At 38.1% G+C, this 25,037-nt stretch overlaps 2 non-coding genes across 2 annotated transcripts; one reads left to right on the top strand and one right to left on the bottom strand.

The window, feature by feature from the left end:
- Positions 1-6,792: 6,792 nt before the first annotated feature.
- On the bottom strand, positions 6,793-6,900 carry LOC112719200 (small nucleolar RNA R71). The gene has a single exon (XR_003161512.1). It is a non-coding gene; the product is annotated as a small nucleolar RNA R71 (small nucleolar RNA).
- Positions 6,901-24,148: 17,248 nt separating this feature from the next.
- On the top strand, positions 24,149-24,255 carry LOC112718995 (small nucleolar RNA R71). Its single transcript, XR_003161320.1, has one exon. It is a non-coding gene; the product is annotated as a small nucleolar RNA R71 (small nucleolar RNA).
- Positions 24,256-25,037: the final 782 nt, after the last annotated feature.

Here is a 25,037-nt window from a genome sequence, read left to right on the forward strand (position 1 = left end):
CAGCAACTAAGAAACACATACAACAGCAACATGAATGTGAGAAAAATATGCCACGATCAATGGATTCTGCCTTTATTTATTAACACAAATCAATTGAGTAATTTGAATTTTGAAATTCATAGAACCCTTATTTTGGGAGGGAAAAAAGGAAGCAAGATAGACATTTGAAAGATATTGGTGTTGATTGACCTTAGATATCAATCGAAAGATATTTGCGGGCCCCACTAAATAATCCTATATATAGGTCCTAAGCCAACAACAATTGATACACAAATAAGGTGTATAAATAGTAAGCTATATTAACCCTAAGTTATCTTCTATATAAATTGTAAGTTACTAGGAGAAGAGAGGATGGGATGAGAAGATGATGAAAGAGAACAGAGAGATAACAAAGACAACATGAGGTAACACCTAGAAAAAATGGAGAACCAAAAATAAAAAGAAAACCTATGCATAGATTTAGGAGTGATAGACTTAGATGATGATACCTTTTAGTATAGATATCATTATTTGATTAGACTTCCTATATAATTATATTTCCAATGGCAAATATATCATATTCCCAATAAAGATACATACAAGATAATTATCTATCTATGTAATGAAATACCAAAAACAAAGTGGCCATTAATAAGTTCAAAAATTGAGCTCAAAAAAAAAGATATACATTTAAAAGGGTGAAAGAAAAAATAGATTTCAGTTAATAAAATAAACTCTGTAAAAAAGTAATACAATAGACCAAAGAAATGTGAAAAAACTATGAATCAACAAATGAATTATGGGTTTATGTATAAACATATATCAATTAAGAGATTTGAATTTTGAAATACATAAAATCTTTACTCTGGGAAATTAGTAACCTCGGATATCTAGACATCTAGCGAAAGATATTCACGGCCCCCAATAAGTAATTCTCTCTATAGATACTAAACTTAGAACAATAGATATAAATCTAGAGATATGTAGTAAACAGTCACCCCTATCAGTAATCTTTTTTATAGATCCTAAGCTAGCAGAAATATAGATGAGTAAGAAAGAGAATAAAAAGAGAGGAAAGTGGAAGTTAACAAAAACATGAGGTGACACTAAGGGAAATGCAAGAACCAGAATAAGAAGAAAGCCTATGCCTAGATCCAGGAATGGTAAATTCATGCAATGAGCACACCTTTTAGTTTAGATATCATTATTTTAGTAGCCTTCAAATATATTTAGATTTCCAATGAAAAAATATATCATATTTCTAATGAAAATGCACACAAGCTAATTTTTTATCTAGTTAAATACACAAGAATAAATACTATCAATAATTCTAAAACTAAAAGCTAAATCTAAATAACTCAATCAATTGTACCACAAATTACAAAAAAAAATAACTAAATCTAAATAACATGCAAGTTCAATTCAAGTGGTGTATAATAATAAAATAAGGATAAGCTTCTCACTAATTTTAATTCAAAAAAGAGGAAAACAGAATATATAAGTGATATGAAAGGAGTAGATGGAAAGGCAAAGATGAGATCCTTGATGGTTAGATTCAATAAAGAAAAAGTGCATTAGATTGAATTTTATAGAAATTTTCATCTTTTACCATAGAAGCTTTTTAAAATTAAATGTCTAAAAATATATCATTTTAAGAGTTAAAACAAAAGAGTTAAGAATTCCAGTGCGAAGCAAATGGTGAAAAAAAAAGCAGAACAGCAACACTAATTATTTATTTACTTAAAGACCCAAAAAGAAATAGAGCATCAATAATTCAAAGATGAAAAGCTAATTTAGCATCATAAATAAAAATAAAATAAATAACACCATCATACCAAAAATTTAATCAAAACAAACTCTCACAATATTTTGTTTATCAAATAATAAAATAAAATTCAGAGATATGCAAAAGTCAAAAATTATTAATTTGCTCCCACATAAACAAAATCAAATTTTGAAAAAAATAAAAAACTGAAAAATAATAAAACTCACCTCAATCTCCAGTAATTAATATTGAGGTAAAAATAATCAAAAACCTTTTTCACCTACCAATTAACATACGAAAAAACAAACCAAAGAAAAAAAAATTTATAATGATAATAGTGAATGAAATAATAAAAGATCACGTCATTGCTTATTAAAAAAATTATTAGGCAACTGAAATTCAAGGTAGTAATTTTTTTATTTGAAAGAATAATATGTTTTCATTTTTGGTATGTATGTTCTCGTCTAAGTTAAGGGACAAAGAGAATTGGTAAACTAACAATTGCTAAAACACTAACAAACTTTTTAAATTAACAACACTAAGGAGGTAAAAAGAACTTAGACAGCTGTGATTAAATCAAGGGAAACTAAATCTATTTATAAACACATCGAAGTGGATAAAGTGCAAAAAAGCTATAATAATATCTTAATAAAGTTATATTTGAGTAAAAATTTACATATGTCATAAGATAATGCTTATTTTTTATTTTTCTTTTTCTTATTCCTAAAAAGAGAACACTAAACAAATGGCATCTAGTAAATGCACAAACATGTCAAGGATTAGTCAATGACTGTGGCAAAAGAAGATCCGAACAAAAGAAGATCCGAACTTGTTAAACGGCATTTAGTAATAATAATAACCAACAAAATAATAAAAAAAGTAACTAATATAAAAGGAGAATATGAAAAGGAAAAGAAGAGATATTTGGTGGTTACAGATTCAATAAAAAGAAAGTGGATTGGATTGATTTTTATAGAATTTTCTACTTTTTAGTACAGAACTTTTTTAAATATAAATGCATAAAAAGTAATCATTTAAGAGTTAAAAAAAATAAAAGTTAAGAGTTCCAGTGCGAACCAAATGGTGGGAAAAAAAGGCAGAACAACAACGCTAATTATTTATTTAGTTAAATACCCAAAAAAAAATCGGGAATCAATAATTTAAAGATTAATCTAATATTCAAATCCTTATACTCGAGTCATAAGTCAATGATATTACGGTGGTACGACTCTGATGAGCGGATAATTTGTATGCTTTTTGGCATTGTTTTTAGTATGTTTTTAGTATAATCTAGTTAGTTTTTAGTATATTTTTATTAGTTTTTAGTTAAAATTCACTTTTCTGGACTTTACTATGAGTTTGTGTGTTTTTCTGTGATTTCAGGTATTTTCTGGCTGAAATTGAGGGACCTGAGCAAAAATCTGATTCAGAGACTAAAAAGGACTGCAGATGCTGTTGGATTCTGACCTCCCTGCACTCGAAGTGGATTTTCTGGAGCTACAGAAGCCCAATTGGCGCGCTCTCAATGGCGTTGGAAAGTAGACATCCTAGGCTTTCCAGCAATATATGATAGTCCATACTTTGCCCAAGATTTGATGGCCCAAACTGGCGTTCAAAGTCACCCTCAGAAATCCCAGCGTTAAACGCTGGAACTGGCACCAAAATGGGAGTTAAACGCCCAAACTGGCATAAAAGCTGGCGTTTAACTCCAAGAGAAGTCTCTGCACGAAAATACTTCATTGCTCAGCCCAAGCACACACCAAGTGGGCCCGGAAGTGGATTTTTATGTCATTTACTCATTTCTGTAAACCTTAGGCTACTAGTTTTCTATAAGTAGGACCTTTTTACTATTGTATTGAGACATCGAGGGGTAGCTATCTTCATTGTTATGCTATCTTAGATCATTGGGAGGCTGGCCTCATGGCCATGCCTAGACCTTGTTCTTATGTATTTTCAACGGTGGAGTTTCTACACACCATAGATTAAGGTGTGGAGCTCTGCTGTACCTCGAGTTTTAATGCAATTACTATTGTTCTTCCATTCAATTCCGCTTGTTCTTGTTCTAAGATATCACTTGTTCTTCAACTTGATGAATGTGATGATCCGTGACACTCATCATCATTCTCACCTATGAACATGTGACTGACAACCACCTCTGTTCTACCTTCGATTGGGTGAATATCTCTTGGATTCTTTAATTGGAATCTTCGTGGTATAGGCTGAAACTGATGGCGGCATTCAAGAGAATCCGGAAGGTCTAACCTTGTCTGTGGTATTCTGAGTAGGATTCAATGATTGAATGACTGTGATGTGCTTCAAACTCCTAGCAGGCGGGGCGTTAGTGACAGACGCAAAAGAATCGATGGATTCTATTCCGGCCTGACCGAGAACCGACAGCTGAATTCCGCGTGCTGTGACAGAGCATATGCAATCGTTTTCACTGAGAGGATGGGAGGTAGCCATTGACAACGGTGAAACCCTACACAAGCTTGCCATGGAAAGGAGTAAGAAGGATTGGATGAAGACTGTAGGAAAGCAGAGAGACGGAAGGGAAGGCATCTTCATGCGCTTGTCTGAAGTTCCTACCAATGAATTACATAAGTACCTCTATCTTTATCTTTATGTTTATTTCGTTCATCATCATATCCATTTGAGTTTGCCTGACTAAGATTTACAAGATGACCATAGCTTGCTTCATACTAACAATCTCCGTGGGATCGACCCTTACTCGCGTAAGGTTTATTACTTGGACGACCCAGTGCACTTGCTGGTTAGTTGTGCGAAGTTGTGTAATGCCATGGTATTGAACACCAAGTTCTTGGGGTTCATGACCGGGGATTATGAGAGTTGTGAAAAGTATTGTTCACAATTTCGCGCCACCAAGTTTTTGGCGCCGTTGCCGGGGATTGTTCAGTTTGGACAACTGACGGTTCATCTTGTTGCTTAGATTAGGTATTTATTTTTTTCGAAATTCTTGAAGATGAATTCTAGAGTTTCATGATGATTTGTTGAAGTCTGGCTGGCTGAGAAGCCATGTCTAATCTCATTGGACCGAGGTTTCAACTTATCATCACAAGAGCTTGTTGATTTTTATCAATCTTGCTTTTGGAGCAGTGATCTGCTAAGGCTTGGCTGGCCATTGGCCATGTCTAGTGTTTTGGACCGAAGCTTTCTTTGAAAGCTTGGCTGGCTGTGAAGCCATGTCTAATTCCTGGACCGGAGTCTTAGACTAGCATTGCATGATTCCTGGAATTCGCATTAAGAATTTTGATACCTTTTTCCACTTAATTTTCGAAAAACACAAAAAAAAATCAAAAAAAATCATAAAATCCAAAAATTTCTTGTTTGAGTCTAGTGTCTCATCTTAAGTTTGGTGTCAATTGCATGCATTCATTCATGTGTCTTAAGGATTTTCAAGTAGTTCTTGATGATTTCTTACTCTAATCTTTGAATTCTCTTGACTTGAGTATTTGTGTGTCTCATATGCATTCTCATTAGTGTCAGTAGTATACAAACTGCTAAGTTTGGTGTCTTGCATGCATTGTTATTTGATTCTTGTTGCATTTTGACTTTTCCTTATTATTAAAAATCCAAAAATATTTTAATTTGTGTCTTCTCAAGTCAATAATACAGAGAATTGAAGATTCAGAACATACAGCAGAGGAATTATACAGAAAAAGCTGGGCGTTCAAAACGCCCAGTGAAGAAGGACAGACTGGCGTTTAAACGCCAGCCAGGGTACCTGGTTGGGCATTTAACGCCCAAAAAGGTATAGCTTTGGGCGTTAAACGCCAGAATGTGCACCATTCTGGGCATTTAACGCCAGGATGGCACAAGGGGGAAGATTCTGTTTTTCAATGCAATTTTTTTTCAGTTTTCAAAGTTTTTCAAAATCAAATCTTTTTCAAATCATATCTTTTCAATCAAATCTCTTTCAAATTTAATTTCTTTCTTTTTTCAAAGATACTTGCTACCAATTAATGATTTGATTCAACATTTCAAGTATGTTGCCTTTTCTGTTGAGAAAGGTTTAATGTTTGAATCATATCTTTTCTTGTTAGCCAAGTTTTTAATTTTCAAAATCAAATCTTTTTAAAATGTTTTTCAAATCATATCTTCTCAATCACATCTTTTTAAAACCAATCATATTTTCTTAACCACATCTTTTTCAAAATAGTCTTCAATCAAATCTTTTTGATTTCTAATTTCAAAATCTTTTTCAAAAATCACTTTATTTCTTTCCCACTTTCATTTTCGAAAATTAAGTAATGTTTTTCAAAAATATTTTCAAAATTTTTACTTAATTTTCGAAAATCACTTCCCTTCTTCTCACATCCTTCTATTTATGGACTAACACTATTCCTTAATGCAAAATTCGAACTGCATCTCCTTTGATAAGTTCGAATTTTCTACTTCTGTCTTCTACTCTTCTTTTCCTCTGACACTTCAAGGAATCTCTATACTGTGACATAGAGGATTCCACATTTTCTTGTTCCCTTCTCTTTCATATGAGCAGGAGCAAAGACAAAGGCATTCTTGTTGAGGCTGATCCTGAACCTGAAAGGACCTTGAAGAGAAAGCTAAGAGAAGCCAAAGCACAACTCTCTTTAGAGGACCTGACCGAATTCTTCAAAGGAGAAGAACACATGGCAGCCGAAAACAACAATGCCAACAATGCAAGGAAGGTGCTGGGTGACTTTACTGCACCTACTCCCGATTTCTATGGGAGAAGCATCTCTATCCCTGCCATTGGAGCAAACAACTTTGAGCTTAAGCCTCAATTAGTTTCTCTAATGCAACAGAATTGCAAGTTCCATGGACTTCCATTGGAAGATCCTCATCAGTTCTTAGCTGAGTTCTTGCAAATCTGTGACACTGTCAAGATTAATGGGGTTGACCCTGAGGTCTACAGACTTATGCTATTCCCTTTTGCTGTAAGAGACAGAGCTAGGACATGGTTGGATTCTCAACCTAAAGAAAGCCTGGACTCTTGGGAAAAGCTAGTCAATGCCTTCTTGGCAAAGTTCTTTCCACCTCAAAAATTGAGTAAGCTTAGAGTGGAAGTCCAAACCTTCAGACAGAAGGAAGGAGAATACCTCTATGAAGCTTGGGAAAGATACAAACAATTAATCAGAAAGTGTCCTTCTGATATGCTTTCTGAATGGAGCATCATAGGTATTTTCTATGATGGTTTCTCTGAACTATCCAAGATGTCTTTGGATAGCTCTGCGGGAGGATCTCTTCATCTGAAGAAGACGCCTACTGAAGCTCAAGAACTAATTGAAATGGTTGCAAATAACCAATTCATGTACACTTCTGAAAGAAATCCTGTGAACAATGGGACTAGTCAGAAGAAAGGGGTTCTTGAGATTGACACTCTGAATGCCATATTGGCTCAGAACAAAATATTGACTCAACAAGTCAATATGATTTCTCAAAGTCTGTCTGGAATGCAAAATGCACCAAGCAGTACTAAGGAGGCTTCATCTGAGGAAGAAGCTTATGACCCTGAGAACCCTTCAATAGAAGAGGTGAATTACATGGGAGAACCCTATGGAAACACCTACAATCCTTCATGGAGGAATCATCCAAATCTTTCATGGAAGGATCAACAGAGACCTCAACAAGGTTTCAATAACAATAATGGTGGAAGAAACAGGTTTAGCAATAGCAAGCCTTTTCCATCATCTTCTCAGCAACAGACAGAGAGTTCTAAGCAGAATACCTCTGACTTAGCAACCATGGTCTCTGATCTAATCAAAACCACTCAAAGTTTCATGACTGAAACAAGGTCCTCCATCAGAAATTTGGAGGGACAAGTGGGTCAGCTGAGCAAGAAAATTACTGAACTCCCTCCTAGTACTCTCCCAAGCAATACAGAAGAAAATCCAAAAGGAGAGTGCAAGGCCATCAACATGGCCGAATTTTGGGAGGAAGAAGAGGCAGTGAACGCCACTGAGGAAGGCCTCACTGGGCGTCCACTGGCCTCCAATGAGTTCCCTAATTAGGAACCATGGGAATCTGAGGCTCAAACTGAGACCATAGAGATTCCATTGGACTTACTTCTGCCATTCATGAGCTCTGATGAGTATTCTTCCTCTGAAGAGGATGAGTATGTCACTGAAGAGCAAGTTGCTAAATACCTTGAAGCAATCATGAAGCTAAATGACAAGTTATTTGGAAATGAGACTTGGGAGGATGAACCCCCTTTGCTCACCAAAGAACTGGATGACTTGTCTAGGCAGAAACTGCCTCAAAAGAGACAGGATCCTGGGAAGTTTTCAATACCTTGTACCATAGGCACCATGACCTTCAAGAAGGCCTTGTGTGACTTAGGGTCAAGTGTAAACCTCATGCCTCTCTCTGTAATGGAGAAGTTAGGAATCTCTGAGGTACAAGCTGCAAGAATCTCACTAGAGATGGCAGACAACTCAAGAAAACAAGCCCATGGACTTGTAGAGGATGTTCTGGTTAAAGTTGAAGACCATTACATCCCTACTGATTTCATAGTCCTAGAGACTGGGAAATGCATGGATGAATCCATCATCCTTGGCAGACCCTTCCTAGCCACTGCAAAGGCTGTGATTGATGTTGATAGAGGAGAGTTGATCATTCAAGTGAATGAAGAATCCCTTATGTTTAAGGCTCAAGGATATCCCTCTATCATCATGGAGAGGAAGCATGAAGAGCTTCTCTCAAATCAGAGACAAACAGAGCCCCCACAGTCAAACTTTAAGTTTGGTGTTGGGAGGCCACAACCAAACTCTAAGTTTGGTGTTGAACCCCCACATTCAAACTCTAAGTTTGGTGTTGGGAGGTTCCAACATGGCTCTGAATATCTGTGAGGCTCCATGAGAGTCCTCTGTCAAGCTACTGACATTAAAGAAGCGCTTGTTGGGAGGCAACCCAATGTTTTATAATTAACTATTTTCTTTTGTTATTTTATGTTTTTTGTAGGTTGATGATCATGAGAAGTCACAAAATCAATGAAAAAAAAAAGCAAAAACAGAATGAAAAACAGGAAGAAAAATAGCACACCCTGGAGGACGCACCCACTGGCGTTTAAACGCCAGTGAGGTTAGCTGTTGGGCGTTTAACGCCCAGTCTGGCACCATTCTGGGCGTTTAACGCCAGAAAGGGGCACCAGACTGGCGTTAAACGCCAGAAATGGGCAAGAAGCTGGCGTTAAACGCCAGAAATGGGCACCAGCCCGGCGTTTAACGCCAGAAATGGCTAAAAACGTGATTTTGTTTGCCATTTGGTGCAGGGATGACTTTTCCTTGACACCTCAGGATCTGTGGACCCCACAGGATCCCCACCTACCCTACCACTCTCTCTCTTCTTCACCCATTCACCAATCACACTCACATCCATCCCTCATAAAACCCCACCTACCTCACCATTCAAATTCAAACCACTTTCCCACCCAAACCCACCCTCAAATGGCCGAACCCTACCATCCCCCTCTCCTATATAAACCCTCCTTCACTCCTTCATTTTCACATAACATACACACCACTTCTCCCCCTCTTGGCCGAAAACAAAAGCCATTCCCTTTTCCCTCATTTCTTCTTCTTCTACTCTCTTCTTTCTTCTTTTGCTCGAGGACGAGCAAACCTTTTAGGTTTGGTGTGGTAAAAGCATTGCTTTTTGTTTTTCCATAACCATTTATGGCATCCAAGGCCGGAGAAACCTCTAGAAAGAGGAAAGGGAAGGCAAAAGCTTCCACCTCCGAGTCATGGGAGATAGAAAGATTCATCTCAAGGGTGCATCAAGACCACTTCTATGAAGTTGTGGCCTTGAAGAAGGTGATCCCCGAGGTCCCTTTTTCACTCAAAAAGGGTGAATATCCGGAGATCCGACATGAGATCCGAAGAAGAGGTTGGGAAGTTCTTACCAATCCCATTCAACAAGTCGGAATCTTGATGGTTCAAGAGTTCTATGCCAATGCATGGATCACCAAGAACCATGATCAAAGTGTGAACCCGGATCCAAAGAATTATCTTACTATGGTTCGGGGGAAATACTTGGATTTTAGTCCGGAAAGTGTGAGGGTGGCGTTCAACTTGCCCATGATGCAAGGAGATGAACATCCTCACACTAGAAGGGTCAACTTTGATCAAAGGTTGGACCAAGTCCTCACAGTCATATGTGAAGAGGGCGCCCAATGGAAGAGAGATTCAAGAGGAAAGCCGGTTCAATTGAGAAGGCATGACCTCAAGCCCGTGGCTAGAGGATGGTTAGAGTTCATCCAACGCTCAATCATTCCCACTAGCAACCGGTCCGAAGTTACCATAGACCGGGCTATCATGATCCATAGCATCATGATTGGAGAAGAAATAGAAGTTCATGAGGTTATAGCCCAAGAACTCTATAAGGTGGCGGACAAGTCCTCTACCTTGGCAAGGTTAGCCTTTCCTCATCTCATTTGTCACCTCTGTTATTCAGTGGGAGTTGACATAGAGAGAGACATCCCTATTGATGAGGACAAGCCCATCACTAAGAAGAGGATGGAGCACACAAGAGACCCCACTCATCATGAGATCCCTGAGATTCCTCAAGGGATGCACGTTCCTCCACAAAACTATTGGGAGCAACTAAACACCTCCCTAGGAGAATTAAGTTCCAACATGGGACAACTAAGGGGGGAGCATCAAGAACACTCCATCATCCTCCATGAAATTAGGGAAGACCAAAGAATCATGAGGGAGGAGCAACAAAGACAAGGAAGAGACATTGAGGAGCTCAAGCACTCCATAGGATCTTCAAGAGGAAGGAAGAGCCGCCATCACTAAGGTGGACCCGTTCCTTGATTTCCTTGTCTTTATTCTTCTGTTTTTCGAATTTTAGTGCTTATGTTTATCTATGTTTGTGTCTTGTGATCATTAGTGTCTTAGTGTCTATACCTTAAAGTTATGAATGTCCTATGAATCCATCACCTTTCTTAAATAAAAATGTGCTTTAATTGAAAAGGAAAGAATTGCATGAAATTTGAATTTTATAACAGTTTAATTATTTTGATGTGGTGGCAATATTTTTGTTTTCTGAATGTATGCTTAAACAGTGCATATGTATCTTGAATTTGTGGTTCATGAATGTCGGCTCTTGAAAGAATGATGAAAAAGGAGACATGTTACTGAGGATCTGAAAAATCATTACAATGATTCTTGAAGCAAGAAAAAGCAATGAAAAAAAAGAAGAGAGAAAACGAAAAAAAAGGGAAAAAGAAAAAAAGAAAGAAAAAGAAAGAAATAAAGTTGTGATCCAAGGCAATAAGAGTGTGCTTAAGAACCCTGGACACCTCTAATTGGGGACTCTAGCAAAGCTGAGTCACAATCTGAAAAGGCTCACCCAATTATGTGTCTGTGGCATGTATGTATCCGGTGGTAATACTGGAGAACAGAGTGCTTTGGGCCACGACCAAGACTCAAAAAGTAGCTATGTTCAAGAATCATCATACCTTACTAGGAGAATCATTAACACTATCTGGATTCTAAGTTCCTAAAGAAGCCAATCATTCTGAATTTCAAAGGATAGAGTGAGATGCCAAAACTGTTCAGAGGCAAAAAGCTAAAAGCCCCGCTCATCTAATTGATACTGATCTTCATAGATGTTTTTGGAATTCATTGCATATTCTCTTCTTTTTATCTTATTTGATTTTCAGTTGCTTGAGGACAAGCAACAATTTAAGTTTGGTGTTGTGATGAGCGGATAATTTGTATGCTTTTTGGCATTGTTTTTAGTATGTTTTTAGTATAATCTAGTTAGTTTTTAGTATATTTTTATTAGTTTTTAGTTAAAATTCACTTTTCTGGACTTTACTATGAGTTTGTGTGTTTTTCTGTGATTTCAGGTATTTTCTGGCTGAAATTGAGGGACCTGAGCAAAAATCTGATTCAGAGACTAAAAAGGACTGCAGATGCTGTTGGATTCTGACCTCCCTGCACTCGAAGTGAATTTTCTGGAGCTATAGAAGCTCAATTGGCGCGCTCTCAACGGCGTTGGAAAGTAGACATCCTGGGCTTTCCAGCAATATATGATAGTCCATACTTTGCCCAAGATTTGATGGCCCAAACCGGCGTTCAAAGTCACCCTCAGAAATCCCAGCGTTAAACGCTGGAACTGGCACCAAAATGGGAGTTAAACGCCCAAACTGGCATAAAAGCTGGCGTTTAACTCCAAGAGAATTCTCTGCACGAAAATACTTCATTGCTCAGCCCAAGCACACACCAAGTGGGCCCGGAAGTGGATTTTTATGTCATTTACTCATTTCTGTAAACCTTAGGCTACTAGTTTTCTATAAGTAGGACCTTTTTACTATTGTATTGAGACATCGAGGGGTAGCTATCTTCATTGTTATGCTATCTTAGATCATTGGGAGGCTGGCCTCATGGCCATGCCTAGACCTTGTTCTTATGTATTTTCAACGGTGGAGTTTCTACACACCATAGATTAAGGTGTGGAGCTCTGCTGTACCTCGAGTTTTAATGCAATTACTATTGTTCTTCCATTCAATTCCGCTTGTTCTTGTTCTAAGATATCACTTGTTCTTCAACTTGATGAATGTGATGATCCGTGACACTCATCATCATTCTCACCTATGAACATGTGACTGACAACCACCTCTGTTCTACCTTCGATTGGGTGAATATCTCTTGGATTCTTTAATCGGAATCTTCGTGGTATAGGCTGGAACTGATGGCGGCATTCAAGAGAATCCGGAAGGTCTAACCTTGTCTGTGGTATTCTGAGTAGGATTCAATGATTGAATGACTGTGACGTGCTTCAAACTCCTAGCAGGCGGGGCGTTAGTGACAGACGCAAAAGAATCTATGGATTCTATTCCGGCCTGACCGAGAACCGACAGCTGAATTCCGCGTGCTGTGACAGAGCATATGCAATCGTTTTCACTGAGAGGATGGGAGGTAGCCATTGACAACGGTGAAACCCTACACAAGCTTGCCATGGAAAGGAGTAAGAAGGATTGGATGAAGACTGTAGGAAAGCAGAGAGACGGAAGGGAAGGCATCTTCATGCGCTTGTCTGAAGTTCCTACCAATGAATTACATAAGTAACTCTATCTTTATCTTTATGTTTATTTCGTTCATCATCATATCCATTTGAGTTTGCCTGACTAAGATTTACAAGATGACCATAGCTTGCTTCATACTAACAATCTCCGTGGGATCGACCCTTACTCGCGTAAGGTTTATTACTTGGACGACCCAGTGCACTTGCTGGTTAGTTGTGCGAAGTTGTGTAATGCCATGGTATTGAACACCAAGTTCTTGGGGTTCATGACCGGGGATTATGAGAGTTGTGAAAAGTATTGTTCACAATTTCGCGCCACCAGACTCTCAGGTGGATTTTTAATATATAAATGTAGGTAATTTCGAAAGGAGTATTAATCGAGAAGCCTGAAAAGAGTATAAATAAATCGCGAAGACGTATCACTCACGTTTCAACAATGAAAAGTTAAACTGTGAAGCCGAAAGTGATATACGGACATGGCATAAAGGAGATTAAGAGATAGATAACAGATAGATATATATATAACATAAGTAATAGCCACTAGTCGCGACCCGCGAAGTTTAGGCCGGCTAGGGTACAGTATGAAAGTAGTTGACAACAATATATCCTAATCTCTCCCAAAGAAAACATGAGAGCCTCTATAGGCAAGTTCAAAAGAGTGCAATACATAATATTATCTTTTCGAAACAAAGATGGAGAGATTCTAAGCAAAACACAAAGTAGAGAAAATAAAGATCTTCACCGTCTCTCAGACGAACCACAGCTCACTTCTGAGAACCTGGACCTGTATCTGAAAAACAAGAGATATATACGGAATGAGAACCCCGGGCCCATGGTTCCCAGTACGGTAAAAGTGCCAAATAAATACAATGCACTGCAATAAAAACTCACTAAGCATCTTAAACTTCTTCACCAATTATCCATCCTAGGTTCTCGCTAATCCATGAATAGACAACTGTCATAAAGGAGTGCTAAATCTAATTCATATTTCACATGTTTCCTAACTCGCTGACTCTTCCACGAATCAGACTCAGAATCATAAGCAAAACCATCACCAGTTGTTCTACCTCAGCAATTTTGTATCAATACATCGTACCCTCACCTGGAGCTAGTGAAACCACATCACTGCGTCTTCCCAGGGAACTCAAATTATCTCATTCGATGATCATCATCGTCATACAATCGTATCATCAATTTATCTCATCGAGAACAGCCCCCAACATCCACCGACACCAACATGAGGGGCCTCTCAGTTGTACAAACACAAGCAATACAGGCAAGTAATACACAAATAAGGTACAAGTAGAACAAGTAGCACATAATCAGGTAACATAACATATATGATGTAGAAATCCAAAACAAATAGGCAAACCCAAACAATTCAAACATATGCAAATGATGTATGCCTGCCCTATGGCTGATGATATCATCTGTCAGTTATATAGCCAACCCGACATGTTCTGGTAGCTAACCATTGGACAGAAACACCCCTTGCGGAGCAAGTTGGTTTGAGCTACAACTCCCTTGCTACTACCCACTCAACCCAGAGCCAGTGGAATAACCATTACTGCGGCTACTACCCAGGCGGGTGTTTAAAAGCTCAACTTGGAGCGAGTGGATTCACCACTACTGTCGCTACTACCCAAGCGTCACAATCTCTGACCTGGAGCAAGTGGGACGAACCACAACCCTTGCTACTGCCCAGGATCTCAAAACATACATTCGTTCAGTTTAAAAGCAATCATCATTGTTATCAAATCTCAAACATTAACCTGGAGCAAGTGGGACGAACCACAACCCTTACTACTACCCAGGTATCACAAATACATTCATTCAAAACTCCATAATTAAACTCATTTATCATAAACATCCTTTTCCGTCTCATACCCGGAGCAAGTGGACAACGCCACTGCCTACTACCCGGGGTTACACATCACATTTCAACATTTTCCATTATTATCCATTTAACACATTCATTCATTAATCATATATGCATTTATACTCAGCCATAATCAGTAATGGCTTTGCCATAACCCGGCAATAACTCAGCCATCCGGCTCTTGGTTCAATCAAGAACCAGCCATTTATCAATAAATATAGCCCTTCGGCTCATGGCATACACGGTACTTCCACCGTCATCTTCCATATCTCATATAATCATCGTTGATCATCATTGATCATAACTTTTCCCCTTGCTTCACTCGCAAGTTACCACATCCCCTAGCTCCTTTCTCATTGCTAGGCATATCATAATGATTTAATACATAAGGGGTGAGACCGGAGGCTTAGAAGTATGAGATTTGTCTTTTAAAACTCAAAAATCAACTTTGGCATGAAAACAGGGCCACGCGTACGCGTCCTCCACGCGCACGCGTGGATGGCCACAATGTTCATCGATGCGTATGCGTCATTCACACGGACGCGTGGGTTGAAAAACATCCAAACGATGCGTACGCGTCAGCCACGCGTACGCGCGGGTACATTTGTGCCCCAGGCACAAAACCGGCACAACTCTCGGGAAAATGGCTGGGCATTTGGTGCAGCGCATCGACGCACCCGCGCACACCACGCGCATGCGTGGATGGTGCCTTCTTGAAGAATGACGAGTACGCGCCAAGTGCGCCTACGCGTGGAGGGTCATTCTGCTAAAAATTTTCTAAGTTAAAAGCTGCAGAATTCATAGATGCAACCCCCAATCTTCCGATGGACATAACTTTCTCATTTTAAATCATTTTTCGCCCGTTCTTCAAACGGCATGGACATCCCGGATCCAATTTCACTTCTAAATAAGTTTGGCACAAAATTGGAATCCGGAGTCCAAGTTATGTCCCATCAAAGTATGTCCAAAAACCATGTTTTCATACAAAACCACAAGGTGCCCTTTTCAAAACAAGCCATTTTCAACCATTTTCAAAATCAACCAAAACATACTAATTTCAACCCTTTTTGAAATCAATCAAAATGTACCAAAATCAACATCAAGCCTCCTCAACTCATACATTAACATTTTACCACGATTCACAAAACCGCCATATAACCATTTTTACCCATTTCAAACAAATGGCTAAATTACAAACACATCAACATGTCATACATCCTTCCTCATCCCAATTTCCAATAATACTATTTCCAATCAACCATCATTATACATAATCAATATCATACTCACTATCACGTGGTTTCACCCACAAATCAACCTTAATCATTACTCAAGCATATATCACAACATACATATCTCTCATGCATCATCATACCATCAAGACATCAATAATCATAATCACATATATGATCACATAATATTTCTCAACCAAAACCAAACATACCTCATCTACATAATTTCACCCAAAATTACCAAATTCCACACTTCAACTCCTCAAACCTTATTATTCAATAACCAACCCAATCATTCACATATTCATTATCTGAAATTCATCCAATCACTTGTGTCATCATACAATGCACACACCAACTTACCTTCCTTACCTCTTTCCGGCCTCAGGCCAAAAATTTACGGCCTCCGGCCCAATTTCACAATTTAAATGCATAAACCACAAATCAATACTCATTACCCAATACATCAAATTCTCAATACACCAAGCATACAAGGCCACACAATTCTCAACCCAATCATTAATTCACATTACATACCAACTATGCATATTAGCACCAACCATTTACGAAATCCAAACTTAATCCTAGGGGAATCTAGCCTAGGAATTCTCATCACACCACACGGTACTTAAATGAAACTTAAACCGTACCTCTTGTATGCAAATCAATTGAGCCTCTTCTATGGAAGTCACCACCAACCCTTAGCTCCAAGCCTCACCAAAGCTCCACAAGCAACACCAACCTCCCAATTGTACATCAAAATCACCAAATAAACTAACATAACCAATATCACATACATACATCAACCTAGGGCTCATAAAAATGATAAATCACAAGGGTTTGAGCACTTCTTACCTCAGCCCATATGAAGTAGGGATAGAACCCACTTGAAATCCATGTTGGAGTATCCCTAGACACCCAAAATCACAAGATTTCAATACTAACTACCAAAAATGTGTAACAATAGAGAATTTCAAAAACTGGGTAGAGATGAATAGAATACTCACCACAAAACTTAGATAAAATTGTAGAAGATGAGAAGAGCGACGCGTGGCTGCAAACGGCTCATCAATCGGAGCTCCGTAGCTCAAATTATGGTGGTTTGAAGATCAAAGAGAGTTAGGTTTTCTCTCTTCTCTTCTCTCTTCTCAATTTCAGCGCCCCAACCCTTCCTTTTAGGGTAAAATGGGTTGAAATACTCATAACTAATGTTTATATATGTTGGGTCTTGGGCCCACTTAGGCCCGGTTTACTTATTTTTGTCCGTTGGCCCAATTTTGGACCAAAACCTTTAAGATTAGCGCTCTAAATCGCACTTCAAATATTTCTACCTCCCCTAATTATAATTCCTCATTTCTTAATCATATTTACTCATAATCAATTTTCTCAGCTGCAGTACCAGACAGGTCTCAGCTGGTACTGCCGGTCAAAATTCTACTGCGCGCTTTTACGCAGAAAACTATGCCTTCCGACTCAGAAAAATTCACTGAATCCACATATCATATTTAAATCATCAAATTCCAATTGCCAAATCTTACAACCATATTCGCTCCTACTTAACTTATTATTTAATTAATTTCGGTTAGACCGGGTATTACAAACACTAAAGCGGACCAACAAAAGCAAATCGTCATCCATCACGCCAATCACTCATAACTCGACAGAAAAGAGGGAAAAAAATATGGATTCATAAAATAGGTACCCAAGAAAATAAAGACCAAAGGATCAGAGAAATAACAAAGAATAAAATAAAAGAACCCAGCGGCTGAAATTACACCAGATGGATTTTTAAAGATTTTTACACTTTTTTTACCATAATAATTTTTTAAAATTGAATGCATATAAAGGTATCATTCAATGATCAGAAATATAAGAGATAAATAACTCCAATCTGAAGCAAATGAGGAAGCCAACAATTGAAATTGAACCATATCGAACATCATGCTCAAAAATAAAAGAACAAACAACAATAACAGATTCCAAAATAAACTTAAATTAAATGAACCCAAAACCTTCACATACCTACTTCCATGATATATTCATGGATTGGCAAGACAAAACTTTTTCTTTCTACAAAACTCAAACAATATTGATTTTCCATGCCAATCAAGTTTCCAATCATTGGATTCGAATATGAGACACAAATAACTAGATTCATATGAAAAATAATTAACGCCTTAAAAGTTAGAATAGTAAGGGAAGAAACAAAAGAAACTAACCCCTTTATTACCGGAGAAATGGCTTTTTACATCAACTAAGACATAATATAAGCAGGCAGAAGATAAGACCCAATTTTAAAAATTCCCATGTGGATAATAGTTGTAAGGGATACATAAAGAAATTTCTAACACACAAGATATCCTTACCTATAAAATCGTGCAAGAAATCTAAATGGAGTACCCGTGATTATGCTCATCGGGGGCTCCACTACGTACAAACACTGACGCAGCTTTGCATAGGTTGGGAGGATCCAAAAATGAGAAAACCTACATTTACCAAATAGGCATGAGTGGATAATTTTAAAACCATTAACAACTCAAATTGACTTAAAAATTGGGGGCATACTATTTGCATTAACAACTCAAATTGACATAAAAATTGGGAGCATATGATCTCCACAATCAATGGGAGCATTAACAACTCAAATTGACATAAGCTACTTTTTGTCCAAATATGTCATCAGAAAGTGATCATGAAGGAACTCTTTTAAGAATACAACTACTTATATCATTTTAAACTGCACAGTTTTCACTTTGGCACCTTAAATATTGCACCAAAAATCATAAAGGTATCATATGCCAAAAGAAGAATAAGAACTCTTATCCAGCCACCCAAAGTCAAAGTTAAATTCAAATTAATATATAAACCACAGGCTTCCATATAAATTATGCCAGACCTTTTCTGGAAGAGCTGGAGGTGGTTGTAGCGGAACCTCTAACTCTAATGGTGGCCCAAGTGGTTTCTCTTTAGTTTTCATCTCATAATTTTTCTCCTCTGACCCATACCTATGATCTTCATCTGCAAGTATATTCTCTTGCCTCAAGCTTTTTTCATAGCCCTCTTCTTCAACAGGGGATCTCTGAGGTAGGAGATTACTTTGATTATTCATTTGCAAAATTTTAAGCAACACAAAGACAAACTAAATATATTAGTTATTGGTAGCAGGCACTCACATTTGAGTCATGTTCAATGTCATAATGAACTGCATATCCATCATCCTCTTCATCATCGTCAAAATTCCCAAATACATCACAAATTTCAGGAGCAGAATCACGAATCCGATCTTTGTCCTCTCGGGGAGATCCACTGTCAATATAGAAATTAAAAGTTTAAAACTGTCATAGAATCTCACAGCATCCCAAAAAGCCTTATTATCCCTAGGTTTTAAACAAATTTTTTGTTCTATTTATCCAGTAACTGAAAGCAATTTCCTAAATCCACACCAAGGCTGCAATGTAAGGTAACAAAAGACATTCACATACAAAACCTATACCACAAACTATAAACAAAAGCAGAACAAATCACAGGTTTAATCAAATGTGAGATGATAGGAAAAACCTAGGCAGCAAATACAAACCCTAGAATTTTGTGGGTTGGGTTTGGGTTTTGGATGTGTTGTGTGCCTGAGAGTGAGAATGGAAAAGGGGGAATGGAATGGAGAATCAGAGATGAAAGAGACGTGAACCAACTCAAAAAACCCTTAAGAGGAAGTCGGCCACAGAGAGAGAGAACACATCGGCCAGAGGTCACACTCACTGCATCAGAGGAAGAACTCTGTTCCCATTGAGCCCTCCTACACCCCGTTATACTCCACCTCGCCTCTTTGACTCCTCATCGCCCTCTTGGTGTGATCATTCCGACGCTGCTGCGTTTGGGAGGGAGAGTCACTGCCTCAGAAGGAGAAGTCTCGAGCCGTCCTCCGCCCCATTATAGTCCATCTCTCCTGTTGTGTCTATGTGGGTTGAGGATTTTGGAGAGGTCTGCTGCCTCCATCACGTCCTCCTCCTCTGTGCTTTCAGACAACGAATTCCAGTTGCTAGGGTTAGTATTTTAGGTGGGGGTCATAGGGATTGGTGATGGTTTTGAAGCAAACGGTTCTGTTGAATTTTACTGAGAAGAAGGAGATCCATAGAGAGAGTGAGACACTGACACGATGAAGGAAGGAGGAGAGAGAGAGAGAAAGTGAGAAACTTAGAAGCGAGAGAGAAGGAGCAGCGCAGAGGTAGAGAGACCAAGCTTTACCTTTAGCTTACTACTTCTTCATTATTTATTCCAAATTAACGCAAGAGCGACACCTAGCTTAATGAGCCACGCCCATTATACAAGTAATATATATATATATATATATATATATATATATATATATATATATATATATATATATATAAAGGGGGCGGAAACGTATAATATGTATATATAAGGGAAAAAAAGAAAAAAAAGGGAATCAGGAAGGGGGTTGGGAAAGTGATTGGAGAAAGGGGAGGAAATCTTGGCATTGAATGGAAAGGGGTGGAGGGGATTTGGCGTGGATTTATGATTCCACATTGAACCCGAAAGGGGACAACTTCAGCGTGAAAGTCCCTGAATGTGTGCTTCATCTCCACGCATTCCCTTTTTTTCAGTGTTTGGTTCCGGTTCCTATTCTAAAAAAAATTATGCATGATCAACACACGTCAAACAAAGAAAGAACAGTAAAACTCAATAAAAATCAAATAAATAATAAAATCAACGCAACGAAAAATTAACTAAGGATACGAAATTATCGGGTTGTCTCCCGACAAGCGCTTCTTTACCGTCAGTAGCTTGACGGTTAGCTCCTCTAAAGAGGAGGATTATAGGGGCTCAGCTCTTCACCCCTCACTGTGAATCTTCTTCCTATGTCCCCATAAAGTAGCTCAATATGCTCCAGAGAGAGGATTCTATTTACTGTATAAGTGAATACTGGATTGCTAGTCAACACCACCTTTATTCCTGGGAAGAAGTTTTCAGTGGGAATCTTTTTGTTTCTCCATCCCCTGGGTACTCTCTTCTTTTTGGGAACCTCCGTCTTGGTGGATGATGCATTCCCAACACCAAACTTAGGTTTGATGTTAGTAGGGATTTTATTAGTTGTCACTAAAAGAGGTTTGAGTTGCAAATTCTGTTGTGCATCATCAGGGGGTTCTTGAAGGTTTAGATCAATAAGCTCAGTCTGCATGCACCTCTCTTCTTCACCTGCTGAATGTATATCTTTGAAGACATGAAAGACTAGTTGCTCATTATGAACTCTAAGCACTAATTCACCTTCTTCGACATCAATTAGAGCTCTTCCAGTGGCTAGGAATGGTCTTCCTAGGATTATAGAGGCATTTTCATCCTCCCTTGTGTCAAGAATCACAAAATCTGCTGGGAGGAAGAACTTACCCACCTTGACCAAGACATTCTCCACTAATCCATATGTAGGCTTTATAGATTTGTCTGCCATCTATAATGCTATCCTTGTAGGTTGTGCCTCTTGGATTTGCAACTTCTTCATCACAGAAAAGGGCATTAAATTTATGCTTTCCCCCAAATCACATAGGGCTTTCTCAAAGGTGGTGCTCCCAATGGTGCATGAAATTTGAAAGCTCCCTGGATCTGGCATCTTCCTTGGCAAGTTATTCTGAATGATGGCACTACATTTCTTAGTCAGGACCACTGTCTCATCTCCCTTTAAAGGCTTCTTCTTTGACAACAACTCCTTCATGAATTTGACATAGAGAGGCATTTGCTCTAAGACCTCAGCAAAAGGAATATTGATTTGCAACTTTCTGAATACTTTCAAGAACTTTGTAAACTGCTTGTCCTTGGTCTCCTTTTGAAGTCTCTGAGGATATGACATTTTAAGCTTGTACTCAGGAACCTTTGACAATGTAGGATAAGTGTTAAGAGAGTCTAGGAATGGGTTGTCTGCATGCTTTGGAGGGACGTGCTCTACTTCTTCCTTCTTCTCCTTTGGAGCTTCTTTTTCAACTGGCTCCTCATTAACTTGTGCTTCCGTACTTGCCACTTGTCCAGGAAGGCTATTAGTGGTCCTCTGATCAATTTCATTAACTTTTGTGGCTAATTGACTGATAAACCCCAATTTGACGGTTTATCTTATATTGAATTTAGAGTATTTTGATGACCTTTTCTCGCATTTAACCTATAAATTAGCATGGTTTTGTAATCTCTCCCGTATTTGTGCTTAAGTGTAAAAACATGCTTTTTAAGCCTTATTTTGATGAATTCTAATTCCTCTTTGATTCCATAAAGATGCCTTGATGTGTTTGCTAGTAATTCCAAGATTGAAATAGGCTAGGCATGGGTCAAAGGGAGCAAGGAAGGAAGCATACAAGTGGAGAGAAGCATGAAAAGTCAAAGAAGTGAAATCAACCAAGCACGCACACGTGCACAAGGTGCTCGCGCGCACATTGCAGAATCGGCCAGGGGCGCGCACGCGTCGCAGTCCGCACATGACTTCATTAAAGCAACACGTGCCTGGTGATTTCGAAGGGTTTCTGAACCCATTTTGGCACCAATTGCTGATAGAAAAGAATAAAAGGATCAATGATTGAAGGGGGAATTAATTAGTTCATTACCATTAGTCATAGTTTTAGTTTAGAGTAGTTTTTAGAGAGAGAAGCTCTCACTTCTCTCTAGAATTAGGATTAGGTTTAGGTTAATCTCTCTTCTTAGATCTAGGTTTAATTCATGCTTTAATTCACTTCTCTTTTATCAAGTCTTAATCTTCTCCTCTTCCTCTCTCTAGTTATGTACTTTACTTCTTATAATTCTTCATCTTGTTATGGATAGATTGTTGTTCTTTTATTTCCTCTTTCAATAATGCAATTTGAGGTAATTCATGATAATTGAGATTTCCTTGAATTATTGTTGTTAATTCTTTGCAATAATTGTTGTTGGATCTTATTCTTGTTGTTGATTTACTATGCTTTCCTTTTATGCCTTCCAAGTGTTTGATGAAATGCTTGGTTAGATTTTAGTGTAGGTTTTGTTCCTCTTGGCCTAGGTAGAGTAATTAGTGACTCTTGAGTTATCTAATTCCTTTGTTGATTGATAATTAGAAGTTGCTAATTGATTTGAATGCCTCTAAAGCTAGTCTTTCCTTTAGGAGTTGATTAGGACTTGAGGAATCAAATTGATTCATCCACTTGACTTTCCTCCATGGTTAGAGGTTAACTAAGTTGGAGCAATGGACAATTTGTCATCACAATTGAGGAGGATAACTAGGATAGGACTTCTAGTTCTCATATCTTGCCAAGAGCTTTGCTAGTTGTTAGTTTATTTTCTTTGCCATTTATATTTCTTGTCTAAAATCTTAAAAACCCCAAATATAACTCACAACCAATAACAAGACACTTCATTACAATTCCTAGGGAGAACGACCCGAGGTCCAATACTTCGGTTTATAAATTTTAGGGGTTTGTACTAGTGACAAACAACTTTTTGTATGAAAGGATTATTGTTTGGTTTAGGAACTATACTTTACAACGAGATTTCATTAGTGAAATTCTAAACCATCGAAAATCCAATCATCATTGACCCATCTGAATCTCTAAGTTCTTGATTGATGCTCTTGTTTCCTGTCTAAAACTTGCCAATATTGCTTCCAAATCATTGTTCTGCTAGGGCTGAGAAGTTGCTTGCTGATATGACTGAAACTGGTGGTTATTAAAATTATTCTGTTGAAAACCATCCTGAGAATTATTATTAAAATTTTGTGGCCTCTGAGGTTGCTCTCTCTACCCAAAATTTGGATGATTTCTCCACCCCTGATTGTAGGTCTTAGAATAGGGATCATTATTGGAATTTCTAGGAGCACTCCCCATGTAATTGACCTGTTCAGAAGAAAATTGAGCATAATCATAATTTTTATTTTGCATAAAATTACCTGTCATGTCATAAGGGGCCTCTTGTGCATTCTAAGTGTTGACAGCTGCAACTTACATTCCACTCAACTGTTGAGTAATTAGATTAAGTTGCTGAGTCAAAAGCTTGTTCTGAGCAAGAATGGCATCAACAGCTTCCACTTCTAAAACACCTTTTCTTTGAGGAGCTTCAGAATTCACAGGATTCCTGTTAGATGAATATAAATATTGGTTGCTAGCAACCAATTCAATAAGCTCAATAGTCTCCTCCGGTGTCTTCTTCATGTGCAATGAACCACCTGTGGAATTATCTAAGCACATCTTGGACATTTCACCCAAGCCTTCATAAAAGATATCTAGTTGGGTTCATTTGGAGAAGCTGTCCGGAGGGCATTGCCTAGTCAGTGGCTTGTATCTCTCCCAACCTTCATAAAGAGTTTCACCATCCTTCTGCCTGAAGGTCTGAACCTCCACCCTAAGCTTAGTCAGCTTCTTTGGTAGAAAAAATTTAGTAAGAAACCTAGTAACAACCTTGTTCCAAGTATCCAAACTCTCCTTGGGTTGGGAATCTAGCCATAGCTTTGCTCTATTCCTCAGAGCAAATGGGAAAAGCATGAGTTTGTACACCTCGGGGTTCACTCCATTTGTCTTCACAGTATCACAAATTTACAGAAAATTAGAAATAAATTAATTTGGGTCTTCTTGGGGAAGACCATGATATTGACAGTTTTGTTGCACCAGAGTGATCAATTGTGGCTTCAACTCAAAGTTGTTTGCATCTATAGGAGGCACTACAATGCTCTTTCCATAAAGATCTGCAGTTGGAGCAATGTAGGAGCCAAGCACTCTTCTAGGTTGTTCATTCCCATTTAGATTTGCCATATTGGCAATAACAGCATTATTATGATCCATAGTGGACTCTGCAGCCTTGTAAAGTCTCGCTTGTTGCAAACGCCGCCTGAAAGTCCTTTCAAATTCAGGATCAAAGTCTAAAAGAGGTTCTTTGTCTCTGTTCCTGCTCATAAACAGACAGAAGACAAAAAAAAGGTGAGATTCTCTACATCAAAGTGCAGAGAATTCTCAGTGAGGTAACCTGTGTAAAATAATAAAATAAACAACTAACTAATTAAGATAAGCAAATTTAAAAAAATTATAAATAATATTAAGCTAAAAATTTTGAAATAAATAAATAAATAAAAATTAAATAGAAAAATTAAAATAAAATTAACTAGATAACACCAAACTTAATTTCAGAAATTAAAAAA

This window comes from Arachis hypogaea, chromosome 10 (genome assembly GCF_003086295.3).
Source record: "Arachis hypogaea cultivar Tifrunner chromosome 10, arahy.Tifrunner.gnm2.J5K5, whole genome shotgun sequence".
In the NCBI taxonomy this organism is placed as follows: Eukaryota; Viridiplantae; Streptophyta; class Magnoliopsida; order Fabales; family Fabaceae; genus Arachis; species Arachis hypogaea.